Below are 20,491 nucleotides of genomic sequence, written 5' to 3' on the forward strand. Positions count from 1 at the left end.
TAATCTGACTTGACTTATATAGTACTTCACTGTGGCAAAAAATGGGATAAGGTAGTCTTTTTGACTTAAATTGGATGTGCACGTGACAAATTTCAAAGGCTTTTAAAAAATAAAGAGCGTTAGAAGAAGAAAGTGTTGGAAAAATACATTTACATCATAAATGCGCAGGTTCTCCTTCAATGGACCTCTTCAAATCTCTGTCTTCTTGCTTTTAATGGTAGGTATGTTCAAAGTGCAGACTCCCATTGCGTCCTTCGATAATTGCGAGCTTGTGTGTGTGTGTGTGTGTGTGTGTGTGTGTGTGTGTGTGTGTGTGTGGTCACATGCATAAATGTGTGCATACATTCATGTATGTGCATGGGAGAAAATGATATTTAGATATACTGTAGTAATGGTTGAGGTTAGCAACAAACCAATCTTTTTCTTACAGTCTAACCAAATTTGAAGTCCCATGCTTTACAATTTTTGCCATATGTCTCAAATCATCAATGAAACATGACGTAAGGCATGTTTTTTGGAGGGGCAGGGGGCTTTGCAGTAGTGCAGCATGTGTTACATTCCCAACCATTGCACCAACACACGCCAGGAAGGGCATCCTGTGTAAAAAATAAACAAATCAGGGAAGAGATCGTTTTGACAATCCCCTGATGGGATGTGCCTAAAACAACTGAGGTCCACTAGGCCTGGATCGAGAATACTAGAAGTTACATTTTCTCCCATGTGTACAAGGGAAAAGACACAGTTGTGCACTTTTTTGGCTCCGTGAATTCCTCCATAGAATTGAGCCTGCCTTTGATGAAGCGACCCTAAATTGTGGGTTCCCTGTCAAATCCTTGTGTTTCACAGCTTATATCAATTGAAGCATGTAAGGAAGATGAAACATCATATTGCTCATGAAGTTTGGATGCAGTGAAAATTTGCATCACACTGACCAACAATATTGTAATAAAAAGATGGCTGTGAATAAACTTGGCCACACAAATTCTATAGATATGATTTATTGACAGTTGAGTCAGGTTTCAAATTATGAAAACATGGATTTTTCTTCACAGGCTAGCTGGTGCCTATCCCAGCTGATTTCTGGCGAGTAGGCAGTAGACACCCTGGACTGGTCGACAGCCAATCGCGGAGACGGACAACCATTCACACACACAATCACACCTAAGGACAATTTAGAGAGGGCAATACACCTGCTATGTGCGTTTTTTGGAATGTGGGAGGAAGCCGGAGTGCACGGAGAGAACCCACGCAGGCCGGGGGAGAACATGCAAACTAAACAGATGAAAGCAGCAGCCAGCTGGATTCAAACTTGGGTCCTTTAACTGTGAGGCAGGGCGTGGTCACCACTCATCCACCGAGCTGGCTCTTGCGACATCCTACGGAATACAGTTTTATTTTATTTTTCAAACTATCTAAAACTGAACTTGAAAATAAACACACCAAATAAACCAATGATAGCAAAGTCATGGCTGTAGCTTTTTTTTTTAAGGTTGGCTTACAGAATTGTGTTAGCGGAGTGGCTACCTTGAGACTCAAGGTTCTGTTCTGTAATGCGATGGCAATAAAAACAATCAACAGCAACATAACGCTGACACCACGAAAAGTGGCAGTTGATGATATTTTACCTCAATAAAATAAATTGTCCCTCTTGTCACTCATGTTTACACGACCTAATCAAACAGTATACCTACCATTAGGGGTGGGAATCTTTGGTCATCTCAGAACTCGTCTCAATTCCGATATCGAGATGTCCGATTTGATTCAGAATCGATTTTCAACCCTCAACGATTTTCGATCTCATTCAATTACTTCAAAATGATTTCTGCTTCAATCTATATAAGTGCAAAGAATCACCATAGTAGGCTATGTGGGTCATTTTTGCAAGACAGAATAAAGTTTTGATTTGTAAGGAGCATGCCTTTTTCCACAAGAATAGCACATTGACAACTGCTATTTTTTAAGCTAACTATAATCTGTATACCTTTTATAGTATATAATAAGATGAAACAAAAAAAGTAGAACAATATACATTGTCATTTCATATTCCAAAATATTATTATATTAATATGTTAATATAATTATATTTTTAAACTGCTGCCCAAATGAAAACTATTGATATTTATCAGTAGATTTACGATAAACAAGATATCAATATGAACTTTTTCAAGTGAGCAGCTAAATTGATAAGTATGGGTAAAGGTAAGGGAAAAACGTCAGGAGCGTTACCAGTCACAATTGTTTGCAACATATTATTTAGTACAGTAGAGACAGTATTTGTATTCATTCGCATGTATGTGAGTAATATGTGTTTGTGGATTAATTTGAAGTTTGCATACATTGTTTTGTATTGCTTACAATTTGCTTTATGTTCTGTATGAATATTATTTTCTGAGTTAGCTCATTTATTTCTGTAGTCCATTCGTTGAGAGCAGTGAAACTATACCGCCCTCACTGAGACGAGCATGAGCTTAGTCTGAGCTAGACAGCAAGCTAAACTCTGAAGTGATGATGCAAGACGTCCTCATACTAGCTTTTAGCTTTGAATGTACATCTTGGCATCAACATCACCAGAGTCAAACTAAAAATAAAGAAGGTAACTCAAATCAGCCATGTTCTTCGAAAGCACACATTCACAGTGGGTGGAAAAGAGAAACCTAAATTTGCTGACAATTCAACAGCAATTACTAAGTAACATCATACATTCCGTTCGCTTTTCAATATGACAATTTAACAAACAACATTATGCATACAGGCGTTGCCCCTGTAGGAGTTGAATACGCGTCTTGATCGGCCGGATTCGATCACGTTCTTTTCCCCCACTGTGTAACTTCAAAGCTCGAAAGCTCACCGAGCTTCCCGTTTGCACAGTTTGCGCCGAAATTAAAGCAAAGAAAGCAACAAAAAAGTAAGTAACCGAGTCATTTATAATCAGCGAATTGTTGCTTTTCACTTAAACATGTTCCTGCTTGATTACGAGTGTGATGAGCACCGTTCTGAAGATGTGCGACAGTCGTTTTATGAAATCCTGACTATAGATAGTATGATAAAGGATGACGGACGCAAGTGCGGCCACAACGAACCGAGTTGTTGGTCACCCTGAAATGTTAGACCAGATGAATCCCACATTATTGTTTTTCAATGTCTTGATAGGGTATTCACTCTCACACACACAGACAAAACCACGGCACTCCCTCCATTACTTCAGCGAGCTCCCCTTTTTAACCTTTTGTTCCTATTCTGCGACACTTCTCTCCATTCCGGCGTTTCTTCCGCTTTGCAACGCGCCCGATCTGGTGAACATTTGCACAAAACGGCATCGTCGGAAAGGTTGCAAACTGAAAGGGCTCCAGATCTCAGAAACAGCTCGCCAAGCAGCCATGCCCCACGGTGAAAGCCCGGCATCAAAGCCACAAATCTTCCCCTGTTTCTTTGCCTTCCTCCCTTTCTCTGTCTCTTTTTCCACGGTGGCACTTCCAGCAGATGGGAATGTTTAAACTTCACATATCAGCCTCATTACGAAGCCTCAAAGCCTGCATTGATTCTAAAGGCACTCATTTGAATTTTTAATCACACGTATGTACGACTGCTGCACTCAGCAACTATCGAGACGCAAGTGTGCACATCCACGCCCTAACGCTCTCATCTCTGCTCCTTCAGCTTTTTCAAAGTGCTCTGCCTCTGTGAAGTTGTGAAGTTCAAACTTCCCCTCAGAAAAAAAAGTCTCAGCTAATATTTTTCCAGCGTGTTTGAATTCGCAGCGACGAGCACGGGCACACGCAGTTCAGACACAATTGTGTGCAAAAAGTTGATGCTTGCGGGGGGCTAGGTGATGGACTTAACGGTAGCGTTCATTGCACTGCCAAGGTGTTACGATACGCCGTTACTCTTCTCTTTGATGTCAAATATGTCGTCGGAGGATATATTATATATACAGTTACACACCACTCACTTGCCCGAGCGGATAAAATGTTGCTATGTAGGGCCTTCTCATGCTCGGTTACCATGTGCATACAAAGTCCTGGATAAGCTACGGAGACTTTGTCACTCAAGCAATAACAGGGAGAAAGAATCCTTCAGATCTTCCTGCAAGAAATACACCTTTGAATCTGAATTTCCTTGCAGAGAAAGGGGCTTTGAAAATCTAATGCATAAACATTATCTTCTTTCCTCCCGCCCCTCTACTTCTTGCTCCCTCCATTCCCTCCCATCACCTATAAGCGCACAAGCTTCTGAGCGACTTTGGAAGAACTTCCCTTTTTTAGAGTCCTCAGTAACTTAAATAAGAGGCGGATGGGGATTTGGATATTGTTCTGTCTCATCAAACGCAGAGATGTGCGCCCCTCCACCCCCCCTCCTTGCCTATTCTCTTGCTGTCTGTCAACACCCGGTCTTGAAGAAAGATGCTTCTCCTCGAGACTGATGTACTGTAATTTGATATGCCCCCCACCCAACCCAGCATAGCTTCCCTACTACAGGGGTTTGGAAAAATCTTTGTTGAGGCACATGTTGGCTCAAGGGAGTGCAAGCAAAGCTGTTAGCGCTGCTTCAATGAGTTAGCTATCTTTTTAGCAGTATACAATAACATACGAAAAAGCTATTTATTTGGAATACATAGTTAATAATAAAAGGGTCATTAAACGTCTTTCTAACTGCTTTCAACTCCTTTAAAATCAGGGGGCAATTACTTTTTCACGTAGCGTCAGATAGGTTTTCATTTTGCCCTTCTTGACAAATAAAATGATCATTTAGAAACTGCATTTTATATATATCAATCAGTTTATATATCAATTAGTATTAATTTTATATATATCAAACGATTGTCATCCTAGAAAAGCAGGCGTCTTCCCTTAAAGAATTCATTGCTAAGTCGTATAATTGGAGGCCCATTGAGTAACATTCTACAACGCAAGGTTGACCACACTGTATGTCGGCCTGTCCAACCAAATGACCTGGACTTATAAGGACAAGGCTCTCTTCATGGCATAGAGACGATATGCATGGCGAATCAGCTGAAGGACACGCCACCGCACATCCACACAAACATACACAAAATGCACATCATTTTTGAGACTTTTCTTCGTACCTACATTTATGTCTGACCCCCCTCTGTTGGTCATTGTTTTTGTATGTTTCTTGGAAGTTTTGAATCTGATCAGTGAAATCTCATTGCATTACACTTATGCAGATTTAATCACAAAGAAACATCGAAAGATTCAAAATAGCTTTTTTTATTTGTCGCTTAAGTGATAACACTGCCACCAATCACCAGATAAATCGTTTTTAGTAAATTGTATTGTCCCAGCTTTAATTTAAAAGCTTTGACTAGCCTCGGTTAGGCACCGCTAACCATCCATTCCCACAAAGGGAAAATAAAGATTAACAACAAGCAAAATGCCGGTGTTTGGTGCGAATGCACCGTGTTCCCTTTAAATTTCTGCCTAATCTGTCATGACTACATAGAACTGGCTGCGAAAAAGCTGTCTCACAATGAACAGCTATAGACATAGTCAGGACTTTGATCAAGGCTTTTTCTTTTTTAGCTTTTACTTTGGCCTTTACCAGGATAGTATACAGAATGGTGTCAACTGACAGTTCTTGATGTTTATGGCCTCTTGTACAATAAACATCATCAGACGGCTCAAGTTCAGTGGATCTTAACGAAAAGCTTCATGATAGAAAAATCAAACGGGGATTTATGGAAGCCCATGCTGAGAATTCATCTCTTTGGAACTTCATTCAGTAAACGCTACGCATATCTTGCGCCCACTGGCTCTGGCTGACTACCCAACTAGCATAATCTTTTTCTCTTTTGAATAAAACTGCTTGGACCCCTCCTCCCCCTCCATCAATCCCCTCCCTCTCTTCTCTCTTGCACCTGCTGCTGTGAACAGCAGGAGCCCAGTGTGTGTTTCTGTTCATCCCTTGCTTTTTTCCTATTGCTCTCACCACTCCATTCCTCCATGCCTTTCTTTCATGTGTGCTCTGCTGTCAAGCCCAGCTGGATCAGGCCTGTCAGCGTAGACACACACAGTCTTTGTTGGTTCGAAACAAGCAGTTTGAAAGCAGTGATCGAGTCTTTTGCCAGACCTTTTCGTCTCAGTTAGAATTGACATTTTATTGTTTTTTTTTTTCTCTCGATAGAGTTGGACATTTCTTTAAAAAATCGCAGTTGATTATATTTGTATCCACACTAAGGGCAACTTCATTTATGATAAACTGAGGCTTGAGCTGAGCTGAGGCAAAACAAGAATGAAATACAAAGTGTGTTTATGAGTGATTAGAGAATTGAAAACATTGCAATTCGGGTTTTTGACATGGGGTCATAGCTTAATTTTCTCTTTATGGATATTGTAAGGTGTGGTCTTCTGATTGCTTCCAGGAAATAACCATAGGTGAGAACCATATATTGTCCAATTGATGACATTTTTGATGACATAAGTTTCTGTCAGCTTTTTAGTACAAATAGCTTCATGTTCTTCACAAGCGAATGTTCTCTCCCAATTTTACCTCCTCTGTTCACTTTGGATAGTAGATGACTGGGTGATGACTTGCAATGTGCCTGAGCATTCACACAAACTCCCTGAGCAGGCTTTGGACCAAGGTGAGCAACTTCAGACATTCACACAGTTGAGTCGCCGTGTGTAAATCTGATGTCGCTCCCAAAGTGACTTATATTTTGTCACATTTTGTCAATAATGAGCAAGGATGGGATGCTCTGAGTATATCCAGGGGCCTAGCTACGGCCCTGGAATGATGACACGGCAGCTCGCAACTCTAAGAATTCAGGTGAACAGCACGGCCTGATGCTATCCTTCCAGTACTGCGATACATTGAAAGTCAACATAGTTTGTGTAGTAGGGTGTAAATGCGTGAGGATGTACATGGGAAATGCACCAAAATCTGCCCATATTGACTATTTACCAAAGTAAAATAAATTGAACTTTTTCGTGCTTCATCTTCCCTGCCTTTGGCTGCCATTGGTAGTTTGTGGTAAACATTGCCAGTTTTGAATACAGGCCAAATGAGAGCAGACTTCTACAATGGAATGGCGGCCACTTGGCTGCTATGCTGTTTTCTGTTAGCTGAGTTTTGCCACTAAGTGGAGGGCTTGAGGGGCACGTAAGTTAAAGAAAGAAGCTATCGGAGAAAAGGGTGGCTCAGCAGCAATTTCTCAAAAGAAGCAAAATTGCTTTGTGGTGCTCTCCTGTCTCAAGTTGCTGAAATACTGTAAAATAATTGTCTATCAAGAGACGCAGTCACTTTTTTTTTAGCCGGAACACAAAAATGACCACTCCCCTGGTGAAACACCAGCGGTCCAAGTGAGGCCATCCCAGAGCAAGAACGTATCATTATTCTTATTGCGATTAACTTATTGCCCATATAACAGATGTAAATAAATCACATAAAAAATGCATTCAGAATGATAATGCACTTAGTTGCCCCCGGTTAGGTCCCATATTAGGTCTCAATTTGTATGTAATACAGTTCTACCCCAAATTCTCTTGAGCGACTTTTGTGTTTTTGTTCCTTCTTCGTCAGCCACTGGCGAGGCATATAGTCAAAAAATACAGCAGTTGAGTGAGTGATCAATTATAAGGATATTGGGATCAGACAGAAGTTTGGCAAGAGGAGCAAGGCATGGCCAAGGCCGTTGAAAACCTAGCACAGTTATGACACACACTAGACAGCGCACCCATGAAAAGGCAGGTCAAATACAGTATGTCTGGTGTTAAAGTTGCCATTGATATGTATGTGAGGTCTGTCTCACACAAAGTGAATAGCTTGAAAAACTACTTGAAAGATGTACAGTACAACTCCCAATCAGCAGCTCTTCAATTAACACTGAAATATTTCCCTATGAGCTCCAGACGGAACACAGTAAAGAAAGTCTTTGAAAAATGATACTTTTCCCCTTATCACATCATCTTACTCCAAAACAATTTCTTCCTATTATTCTCACAGCAGGGAGTCCACTGTCCTGTAACGGTGTGCTGTAATGCTTGAAAGGTATGAGCGCAAAAAAAAAGACTCTTTATTCTTTGCACCTTGTCGCCCAGATACATTAAACAGAATCAAAGACGCCATTTACATACCATTTGTGTTTCATCTATGAGAAGAGGAGACAGAAACAGAGCTCATCCTGTGTGAAAGTACGAATGCTTTGACTTTCTGAACTTTTTTTTGTGACGGCGCGAAGGAGGGAGGCATGATTGAAAGCTAGGGGAGGAGGAAGGAAGATGAGAGCCAAATTATATCTCAGTATTTCAGTGTAATTTCTTCTTTTGTCATCCTGTCACCATGTCTCCTCCTTATTAGCCAACCAAACAGAGTATTTGTCATGAATTAGTGACAAAAGCCTCTGGAAGAGTCTCCTTCACTTTTTAAGTGAGTGTTCAACATTGTTATTTTACCTGACAACACAACATGACACATTAATGGTTAACCTAACTAATGTATGAGGTAATAATAATGACAACATGTTTTATGAGAGGGATTACCCTCCAGAGTTATGATTTTTTTTTGGGGGGGGGGCTGATTTAATTTTGGAATATCACTCGAGCGCTGTGATTCTTCACCTGGAGTTGCTGCAAAGCCAGAGATTCGGCGAGTCGGTCTCAAGGGTTCAGAAGACGTAAAGGCCCGCATGGAATGGGAGTGAATGAGAGAATGAGAATGTTCTGTTCACCCCACACTGATTCATGATGTAAAGTCACCAGAAAACTGTGACAATGTGAAAAACGAGGGGCTTGAAAAAAGGTTCTAAATGTGTTTGAGTCATGTTATGAATTCCCAATGTGCACCAACTTCAGTGAGATGATTGTGCACAATTCTTTGTCTTCGGAAAAAGAGAAAAAGTAGAGACAAATTATCATGGGGGATTCTTTTTTTCCAGGGCAACAGACATAACATCATAGAGGAGTGGGAGATGAGGAATACTATTTAGCAGACAGACCAGGAACTGCCAGGAGCAGTGACTATGTGATAGTATGATAGAGGGACCCAATATTAATATCATCTTTTATTTTTATTAGTTATTGGACAGAGAAAGTTTTCTTTAAAAATGTATTTTTTCGGATGTTTGGATGGCGGCCGTCTTGCGCCGAAACGTAATCGTCAAAAAGGGGCCAAGGCTGTCATTAGAGTGGCCGCTCTAGAAAATCCCCAATTGTTCTCAAAATTCCGGATAGCCACCACAGCCCTGCGTACAGATATTCGGCTTCCATACAGTTTGGTGCTGAAAGGCATGAGGCTCAGTCATTTTGGAACCCTCTTTGACAAACCGATTTGAACTTGACTGTACCGGCCTTTGAAGATAGTACCACAAAAATGCCAGGTCTTTTTTTTTCCTTTACTCTTTCTTCACCCATCTTGTCTCACTTTGCACTTTCTATTGCCTACCTGCCCCTTGTTTAATCAAAATCTGCTCTTGTGTAAGCTTTCTGTAGTTTGGCCCTCTTACCTCCAATGCCCCACCCACTCACTGACTCGCGTGTGTGCTCCAAACAGAGATCTGTTGTTCTCTGGCAAAGTCTACCTGGCACGGGCACAAACCTGTAACCAAAACAATGATCATACCTTTATAAACAGACACATGCGGGAACGCCCTGACAATCATTAGAATAAGCTCTAAGGCAGAATCAAGCGTTACAAAATCAGTGATCTTCTAACATGGCTAAAATCCTCTTAGTGTCATTTATTGACCCCATATCCATTAGATATACTCAGGAGAGAACGTGTGGTTCGGTTCCACGGCATAACACGTTTTACATTCCTTTGCTCATTCTGTTTTTTCATGCTCATGGGCAAGTCATCTCAAAAATCAAAGTTGATCTTCACTTTGGAAAAAGGTGAACCAGGGGATTTCCAATGCACCTGCTGCTGTTTATTTTTCGAAAAATGCTCAGCTAATCTTTTTCCTGTGTCTGCCACTGAAATCTGAAGTCAATTTGTAACTTTAGGCAAAAGCTGAAATGACAAAAGCAGCAGAAGGGAGAGAGGGGCAAAACGTTGGGGAAAGAAAGAGGAGCAGGGCGGAAAGGGAAGGGTTAAAAGGGGGCCGGTAATTGAAGAAGATAAAAGAGAGCAAGGGAAGGGGGCTATCCGCTGAAGCGCAGACGTGACATACTGGTATCACCTGTTTAGCGGCCCGCAGGCAGGATTTTCACAGTGTCACATGTCAGCGTGAGTGTGTATGTGTGCGTGTGTGTGTGCATGTTCACCATGTGACAGGATTTCTCCTTAACATGTACAGTAAACACAACTCTTGGCAAAGGATGACACTCAGACACCAGGCGAGTCAAAGCTTATCCCTCAGGTCAGCTCAGTGCTCTTTCATGTGAGTGCTGCACTATTATTCACTATATCTAAGTAGGATCTTGACACAACTAAACCACAAAAGACGTTTTGAAACACAAAAGCATAGGAGCTGACTATTTCTTAGTACAATAGACCCATTTTCAAATCTGACTCGTCCCCGAATTGCTAAAAGTTATTTTAAATTACTTCTGTGGCAGTATTTGAGTCTCAACATTGATTTAACATGATGTATGTGCTACTTTCCTCTAAAGAACTGCAGATGCACATTGTTTCATAAAACAATGTCCGTGAATGTAATTCTTTTCATGGGTGTTATTACACGCACACCAAAAGCAGCACATCATAATCTATCAAAATGCCGCATGAAATGATTGACCGTTAAGCGCTCATTGATGCACAAGTCAACCATGGAGTCAAATAATACATGCTGAGTATGTTAATGGAATCCTGGATGATTCTAAAAGTCCTTTTTGTAGTTCCCAAAAAGCAGAAAAAGGCACATATGTTGACCAAAAGAATAATAATAAATATAACTTGTTAATAGGTTTGTTTTGTATGCAAGTCTGAGTAAACACTTCATTTGAACATATTTTCAAGTGCATTCGAATGTATTTCTAAGCACGTTTGAACATGTTTTCAAATAAGTTCGAACATACTTGCAAATATGTCCGTACGTACTTGTGCGGTAAATACCAAAAACATGGCACTTGTTCCCCTAATGCTATAGGGTGTTGAACAGCATATCCTGTAGCATTATGGAAAAAATGCAATTCTTTTAGCATTTTCCTTTAAAGTTTTTTGGGCGTTTAATATGATGTCTATATTTTCGAACGTAATTGTATATTCGGTACTCCACATTGGCAGCTGCCCTGGGTGTAATATTACCACGTTTATTGTTTACCGCCACATGTTACTGCATTCAAATGACAGTATTTCCAACCCCATGAATGGGTGTGTCCCAGAGTAAATCCTGTCCTTTATTTTATATGACATTAATCAAGGCTAAATTAGGCAAAGTACTAGTAGAAGTTCACAACCTTTGCTTTGCACTTCTTTGCCCGAACTCCATTTTGTTGGGAGAAGACTGTAAAGTTGTGAAGTATTTTGAGAAGACTCTAAGTGGGTTATATGCCTCTCTCACGTTGGAACATGGGGAAAAGAGGTGGGATATAAGCAAAGAGGAGTGGTACGCATGGGTGCGGGGATATAGGAGGCCTTTTGTAATTTTACATGTGACAGGAGTGAAACGAGGGATGGAAATAGAACAATGGAAGAAGTGCTGAGCTTCTGAGGAGGCCCTCAAAGGCTTCCATCTTAGAAGCTGATAAAAGCCCCTGCACTTCATATTGCTGCACCCCTCTTCTTTGGCTCAGACACATGCACACACATATACACGGTTCTCTGAAGAGGAAATCTTCAAGCTTTGTATCCGTGTGGCTGAGCGACAGATCGCCAAGATGTGACAAACATGACGGTTTCAAGCCGAGTAGATGTCTTGAAACAGAGTCGCAGCAATGTCACATCCTGATCGTGGCGGGATAAAAGTAGAGTAAACATGGTAAACATACCAGGAAATTTTGGTCAAAACTCTCACTTCATAGCACTTCTAGCTACAGTAAAGTTGGCTGTCTGCCTATTATTCGTTGGTGCAGCTTTAGGGTTTTTTTTTTTTTTTTTGGTGAATTGGAATGTGACATGGTATCATACTTTGTGAGGCATGCAGGGAAAATAAATATATACATCCTTCCGTTATTGTAACGGTTTGTCCTAAGGAGGGTCACGGGCGTGCTGGAGCCTATGCCAGCTGTTTTTGGGCAGTAGGCAAGTTTAAGGATGGCAATTGAATACATTTGTCTCTGCCTGTGTCATTTTACTCTTCCCTGCCTCGATGAAAAGAGAGGCGATAGTGAGTATTGCCAGCGTAAGCTCAGCCAGTCAGACACTGTCTCTCTCTATAGCCATCGAAATAAAATGAAAACGGAGACTTCCCCTTCACATCAGCAGTTCGGAAGAGCACATAAAGCAAAATGACGCTAACAGTTACCCAAGTAGTAACAGGAGAAGGCATGATAATGTTGCCGCTGGACCGAGCTCTTTGGAAGGGACGAAAAATTATGACTGCATAATATGCTGTCTTCAAGTGAAAGGAAATGCAGTAAAGAGGTTGCAGATTGTTTAGGTAAACTGAGTGAAGTCTACAACCAATATGATGTATTTGGCACTCGAATTGTTGTTTCTGAATAGGTTATTGTCAAAACCCAATATTTTTAATCAGGATGAATTTATAATAATAATTAAAAAAATCTTAGAACGGTTAAAGTTGCACAGTCTTGGAAGTTGAGTCATATTTGGCGAAGTTCAATGAAACATGACTGATTTGGACTGTCGCACCACTTGACTCGGTGTCATTACATCGCGACAAAGGATTACATCGTCTAGCTGTAAGGAACCCCCTAGCAATGTCGACACAATTACCCCTTGCACATGAAAGTAGAAAAGCGGCACATTAGCATTTTTAATCAGAGGCGAGGGAGGTTTCTATACGGGCTGTCAAGCGGCATTGGATTGTCAGCCGATTCATTGGCACTGCCAGTGAAGCCTCTCTTTATAATGATCTCGCCTACTCTTTTCATTTCACCCCGATTTACGAATCAAAAATAAAAACAAATATTATGGGTTCGTGACACTTGAATTCAAATATTTCCTTGTCATACAAAAATATGAACAATCCACAAGCAGGTGACTGCGTTGTACTTGTACCTTTGTCATTAAGGGTGCCACCAAGTCACAATAATTGAACATCAAAGTAGCAATAATTTTATAAATGAGTTGAAACAACAACACTGGTTACAATACAACATGTCTGACAAAATAGCACATTTAAGAGGAATAACACAGTCACAGGTATTTCTTGTAGCAGAAACACAGCACGTGGAAAGCCTCTTCTGAGTACTGCTGCTTTTGTAAAGTCAGCCTCAGTCCTCAATGTGGTGCATCGAAAGTGATGTGAATAAGGTTTCAGAGTAAGAACAAGAACAGGAAGTTTAATGTAATGTAATAATCACGCTGTTTTGGCAGCGTTAAATATGTCTTGTGAAGCATACAGTGTCTTGTTACGTGTCATGTCTTTTTGCCTACTGGTCCATTCCTATCTTCTTAACTTTGTTTTCACACGTGTTCAACTAAACATTAATCATAATCTTGTAAGCAGATTTAAATGTTGATCAAAAATTAAGTACCATGAATATTGTCGGAGGGTAGAGGGGTTAGTATGTTCTTCTCACACTACGGCTTCCTCCCACATTCCAAAAACGTGCATGTATTGGACCTTCTAAATTGTAATTTGGTGTGATTGCATTAATGGTTGTTTAATGGTTGTTTGACCCTTTGTGCCCTGCAATTGGCTGGCAACCAGTACAGGGTGTCTCCCGCCTACTGCCCAATGACAGCTGCATATATTTTACAAATGCTGTGAACATACATCTATAGCAGCCCTGAGCATCAGGCCTCTTGGCTGAGAAAAACAAAGAACGTCACTTTGCTGGAGAACTTCGCTTTTTAGTTGCCCTAGCACCGTGTCATTCTTGTTCATTTTACCAAGCTCAAGAGGACTTATTTGAAGACGTGGAAGATATCAAGATGGCCATGATACGGATTTGTGGTGGATTCCAAGAAAATCCTTCAGAAGTGCTGGCCTTAATTGCTGTAGATACTGCCTCATCAGGTACTTAACTTCAAATTTTGCCATGGCAGCCGCAGCGAGGATGAGATCCTAGCTGGCTTTGGTGTCTACAACAAAATGTTTCAGTTGGTAAGAGGGCATAAAAAAGCTTTGGAGGCGATGGGTAGTAGGATGGAAAGCATACAAATTACATAATCATGTTTGGGGTACATTTTATCGAGGGCGCGTCATTCATGTCTGATGTGGCCACAAACATGTTCCCCATCTGTTGGATGTCCATGGTTCATCTACAAAAATCACTGACTAAAATGTGTCTCGGCAGCTTTTTTTTCCTCGTGGCCTGTCTTGGATAAACCATGAGAAAGTACTCCGGTAGGCTGTCTTGATCGAGCCTTTTGAACGGCTCTTCACCGAGAACAATGGGATTCAAGCCTTTGATTGTTTATTTTTATACATTTTTAAATGTCAAAATGAAGCAATTTTTGACATTTCAAACACGCTTTATGTACCACCCATGACATGAGTTCAGCCCACATTACATTCAAACATATATTTTAGTAGTACATGAACGCTATAGCCTTTGAGAGCTTTTATTTTGCTTGGAGCGCTGGTTATGTTCCGATGAGGTTGGCAAGTCTTCGGTAGCTGCTGACAAACTCAAGTGCAGTCAGACATTTCAGAATAAAAGTGTCATGTTCTGTTGTTATTTGTTGTGGGTTGGCATGAGGGATTTTCCTTTCTTTTCTGTTTTGGCTGTTTCTGAGGTTTTTGTAGTGTTTACAAGTTGTGGGGTTTTTGTTAACTTCAGGTGTTGCTCCCTTTATGTCTGTCCTGGTCAGCGTGATTGTCAACAATGGTTTCCTGTCCAGGTGTTTCGTGTTGTCTCATTGATTGTTAGTGTATTTAGTTTCTAGTTTCCTTTCAGTTGGTGTCGGCTGATTGTTGTAATGTTGCCGTCTCGCTTACTTACTGTCTATCTGTTGAATTTGTTGATACTCTCCATTGGTTTTGTTTTTGTGTTCTCCCGTAACAGTTGTTCCAAGTTTTTTTATAGTACTTTATTTCTGAGTATGGGTCCACAATCTTCCACCACCTCACCCACCATGCCAGATTACAATAGAGGTAAGATTAAAAGGTGTGTTAAATTGCATTTATTTGAGATCCATTTATAATACTTTGATTAGAATGACTTTATATTGTTAATATAGGCTACAGAATTTTAAACGTTTTTTGCTGGTAGTGTGCCTCAAGTTTTTCCAAAGAAAAAAGGGTGCCTTGACTGGAAAAAGCTTTAAAAACGCTAATATAGAGAATATAATATCTTTTTTTCCATTATGCATTCAACAAAATGAAAATATGAAATACAGTGGACCCACGGGTTACGGCGTCCCTGTCTTACTTTTTTTTCATGTTACTGTATGGAATACTGAGTTTTTTAGTACCCTCTTTAAGGCATTTAGCCTGCTTTACACTTAACATCAACAACTGTCATGACCTGTTGAGTTGGTTGTGTTTGTTGTTTTGCCTCCCTCCTGAGGCCTTCTTAGGTAATTGCTCTTGTTTTCTGTTGGCATCAAACTGCCTCCGCTGCAACGCATCACTACAATGCTGGTTTGCTGGTGGTCATCGTCTGGTCACCCTAAGATACTGGTCTACGATTGGTCGGTGTCCCGGAAACACTAAAATATTGGTCTGCTATTGGTTGGCCTCACTCATTTAAAAATGGCAGAATGCTAAAGCTTTTTTCTATTTTGAGTGGTTACAAAATCGTATATATAGTGCATTTTAGTAAAGATGTATTGGTTAGCCATGAGCCATGATTGCTAGTGATGTTAAAGAGAGAAGTAAGACGATGATTTATATGGAAACGAAGCTGGAGATAATCAAGAAATACGAAGAAAGCTAAGCTAGCCTAGCTTAGGCTACCCTTACTAGGGAATATGGCCATAACAAGCTTTCAATATTTTTAATTTATGATGTTATTTATTTGTATTCATGTATATTATATATAAGTAGCACTTACTATACTATTTTGATACCAATTTTTACTATGCATATACAATTTTGATGTTTTGACCTGGGGTTTTACAGGTGTTAGCTAATTAACCAAGGTGTGGATTGCCCGCCAGTTGGTGAATTCGCCTTACGAGCACAACCGCGGAACAGATTAATCTGGTAAACCGAGGTCCCGCTGTACCTTAATCCCAAAATATACTTCCAACCCGTCGTGTAATGGCAGAAAAAACACGTCTATAATAGTGTACCAGTAATATATCGCTTGGTACAGCTGAGTGACGTTGGTATTTTGTCCAACTATTCAACCAGTCACAGCCACTCACAGCTACGTTACCTAATAGAGCCAACTAGCGTGTATAACTAGCTTGAAAATGATTGCGATTTAATGCATTGTTTGCCAATGAAACATCAACCTTCCTCTGAGAGCACCATTACTAAACATTACAGCACTTTGTCTCCTGCAAGCAAGGTAAAAATTGCAGATCTCTTAAGAACTAAAAGCGAAGGAGTTTAGTGGGGCAGCCGGAAGAAAAGAGGTCTAATCTGCATGATCATCACTATGGCACGCACCAGTGATCTGATGTGGAGGGGGGCTAAATAATAGATCACAATGATTCTGTCACTGTCTTTTGTTTTGATGTGTGCACTGTGATGAGGCGCAGAATATGCTTTGCTGTTTAACTTACACAGGGGCTGCTCATCCACAGTTGTGTGCCACATTTGCCCTGTCACCCACAGCACAAGACTCGTTTCAAGAAGAGAAGCGTGCGGGATGAGAGAGAGCTGTCATACAGAGAGACAATGCGATAGCGGCTAAATTTAGCTCGTGATAACGCTTTGCGGCGGTGAACCGAATGAGAGTGAACACACCGAGGCAAAGGTCATCTCACCCTATTGCGAGTGGAAAGATGACAGGAACACTGACTGTGATTTTGTCTGAAATGAAAGTGGCGAAAAATAAAGGCAGGAGCAAAAGGCGTCTGATTACAATGATGAGAAGAAAGAGAGGAGAGGGGAGGGGAAACAACAAACTTGAGTCATCGTCGTTAATCTTGTTATCGTACCTTTGATGTGTCAGTAGCATACACGCTATATTTCTATCATTTATGAGTTTTGGTGAACATGTGATGGCAGAGGATCGCATTTGTTACGGAGAGGGGGAGGAATGCTTTGAAAGAGATATGCTAATTTAGCAAAAGAGCAAAAGAACAACATCAAATATGTCCCGATGAATAGCCAAGAGACTTTCAAGTCTGCGTATCCTTCAGAAGTTCTTTATCTCCTCGCCACAACCTACATTTAGAGCGCAAACAGGAAAGGAGCTTCAAAGCGTTGTTGCTCCATGAGTTTAATTCCAGATCAAGCTTCATAAAGGTTATCAGCTGGTCCACTAATGAAACAAAGGCAAGCGCACATATGTAAACGTTGTGTTGCGTTGTCCTCTCTTTTTTTCTTCTCCCCTCCTTTTCCTCCCTCCTTCTTTCATCATCATTTGATTTCTCCCTTTTTTTTTTCTTTGCAAGCGTTTTAAGTTCAGCATCAAAGTGAGCGAAAACAATACGCGACCCATCTGACTCTCTCTTCTCACTCTCCTGGAGTCAGCGTTTGGAATTGTGGTAGGGTGGTGCTCATTTGATAGTGTGATCGTCATTTGTTTTGATATGTGACTCCTTTGTCTTTTTTTGAAACTTTGGAACAATAAAAGATTAGAACCTTAGACTGAGAGAGCATGCACAGAGCGAGAACAAATGGCATCTTTGTTGTTTTACTTTGAAGTTGACTTCTTTGCTGAATATCATGCAAACTTTTTTTTTTGCCTCCATGACTTTATGTGCCCCTAAAACTCAACAAAAAGCCCGTCTCCGAGCCTTGACAATAATTGTCTTGAACTATCGCATATACCCACGTTTTTCCACCTCACAAACACAACAGGTAAAATATGTTAGTGATGCCCCCCCCCAAAAAAAAAAACAAAAAAAACAAAAAAACAATAAATCTGTGAATATATAGGAGCAGGGTGCAAGAAGTAATTGTATTGAGATTTCGTAGATAATCGAAGAGGGACTGAATAAAAGATCTTTTTCTTTTCCTCATCTGCACCACAGAGGACAAGAGACAAAGACGAACACAGAGAAAAAAGTGCAGTCAAGGTCTTGACTGAAGATGAAAGCTTACTTGGAATCAAAGAAGTCCCATCACTCATTATACTTTGTGGGATGCCTCAATCCCCATTTGCTCCAGTCATGGCTCAGGGTGCCTCACTGGATAGGGACCTCCAGAAAGATAGCAACACTCCACTTTGGCAACACAGAAGTCAAACACACCATTTAAAAACCTCAAAGTTTTTGGATGATGAAAAATAGCATTGCACTCTATAACTGCACAGCAAAAGATAATATACCGTAAAGAATAGGTCTCAAACTCCAGTCCTCAAGGGCCGCAATCCTGCATGTTTTCGATGCTTCTGTCATTAGCGCACCTGATTTAAATTATTAGCTCGTCAGCGAGCGCTGCAAGAGCTTGTAAATGATCCTAATCATTTGAATCAGGTGTATTTAGGAGAGCGGCATGAAAAACATGCAGGTTTGCACACCTCGAGGACTGGAGTTTGAGACCTATGCCGTCAAGAAATAAACTTTCTATAAAAGTCAATATTTTGGGCCAGTTAATGAATTATTCAAGACCCAATCCCTGGTCATGTCATATGTTGAAACGGCCACTTGTTGCTAGCTAGGTTCTTGACTCACCTGTTTTCTAGGTTTGAGTCATGTGACGTTGGCAAGTTGATCGATCACTGAGTCATAATGTGATGTCATTTTCAGCAGATCTGCTTCAAGTGGCAAGAGGGCCACCCTTTACCCTGTGGTTATATTTTGTTGTTGTTTGTTTGTTTTTTTAATTCCATGAACACAATATTAAACGGAATGCAGCATAGAATATATTATAGTGAAGAACAATTTTGATTTGACATCTCCATTAATTTTTTGTTGCACGTACGTACTGACTGACCCATAAACCTACTCACTTATTTACCACTAATTACGCGGTGAGTGCAAAGGGGTCATTGAAACACCATCCCCTGATTTTTTTAAGAGGCAAACCATACAGGTTGACAACAATACAACTTCAAATTTACACAGAATGATCGTGGCCTTTCTGCACAGACACCTAAGAATAACACTTACCATTCGAGCACCCCCGGCTTGCCCCTTTCCTCTGTCGTTTCGTTTTATCTCTGTGAAAAATAATGAAAGCAAGCACTTGCTACGGCGTTTCCATTGATGTTCGAATACACAACCAGTGAATTCAAAATCATGTTCATGGATCAAAGTAAAAAAAAAAGGGAGGGGTGGGTGTTGCAGGGGCGTCTTCTCCCAATGAATTCATGTACGCAGAGTAGTCTGGGGTCCACAGCTCATTTGCTAAGACTATAAGGCAAATAGTCATGAAAGAATACTCTATACATTGAAGTTAAATGAAAATTCTTGATTTTTTTTTTTGTAGTACTGTATAACAAGCTTACCAAGCTCCTTTTAACTAGTCAACTCATAATAAACATTAGAAATAAATACAATGTAAATTTATTTTGTCATTAATTTAAATATATAATGAAGAGAGCATCAATGTCAGAAGAGAGAGTCACAACGGTTGTATCTATTCATAACTTGCGATGGCTTTTGTTGTCAAAAATCTGTTACAAAAAGCTTTTCTTTTACTGAAATGTCTGGCGAATTAATGTTTGACAGCACTTGAAAGACAAATATAGTCATGACTGTGCCACATAGGCAAGGCATTCCTCAAATTTAGCACTGACAATTCCAACTTCTTGTTTGATGACTAGGACAGAGTTAGAGTTCTATTTCTATGACTTTTATTTTTTTGAGTTGTGGGGGGCAGATTCAGCATGTAGCATTTGCAGGAGATGTGAACCTTGGAAAAGTTATAAATCAGAGACATGAAAACACCACACAACACAAAATATAACTAAAAACATCAGGCCTGTTGCTCATGACTTTTCCGATATCTGTAGGTTGGTTGGTGAACCCAATTAAAATGACCCCTCACCCCCTCAGGACGAACACACGTCCACACACACACACACACACACACACACACACACACGCACACACACTCTTCCATGGACCTTTGTTTATACACTCTGTCAACAAATGTGTCAATGTGTGTCCTGTGTGCGGCATTGTCTAATGATGTTGGCCCATTGTGATGGCACAGTCAGACACTGACAGCCAATCGGTAGTGGACAAACTCCCACCGATTTTATAGTAACATTGTTGTTCAAAGACAGACAATTTTTTATTTTTTTGCTCGAAAAAAAAAAAGAAGAATAAAGAAGCCATCACAGAGCAAGACACCAAAGCTGACCTTCAAGGTTACTCGTCAAAACTGAACCCCCTTGACCCGAAGACCCTGGCAGCAACACCCTTCCCAATTGTGCAAAGGCATCGTCCCAGGATC

General features: G+C 40.5%; 1 long non-coding RNA gene across 1 annotated transcript; it reads right to left on the minus strand.

The window, feature by feature from the left end:
* Positions 1-1,088: 1,088 nt before the first annotated feature.
* On the minus strand, positions 1,089-19,321 carry LOC148420818 (uncharacterized). Its single transcript, XR_015866204.1, has 3 exons — positions 19,201-19,321; positions 18,191-18,312; positions 1,089-1,376 (listed from the first exon to the last, which is right to left on the minus strand). It is a non-coding gene; the product is annotated as an uncharacterized LOC148420818 (long non-coding RNA).
* Between the last annotated feature and the right edge of the window lie 1,170 nt (positions 19,322-20,491).

This window comes from Hippichthys cyanospilos, chromosome 7, assembly GCF_059441005.1.
Source record: "Hippichthys cyanospilos isolate Australia breed blue-spotted pipefish chromosome 7, RoL_Hcya_1.0, whole genome shotgun sequence".
Lineage (NCBI taxonomy): Eukaryota > Metazoa > Chordata > Actinopteri > Syngnathiformes > Syngnathidae > Hippichthys > Hippichthys cyanospilos.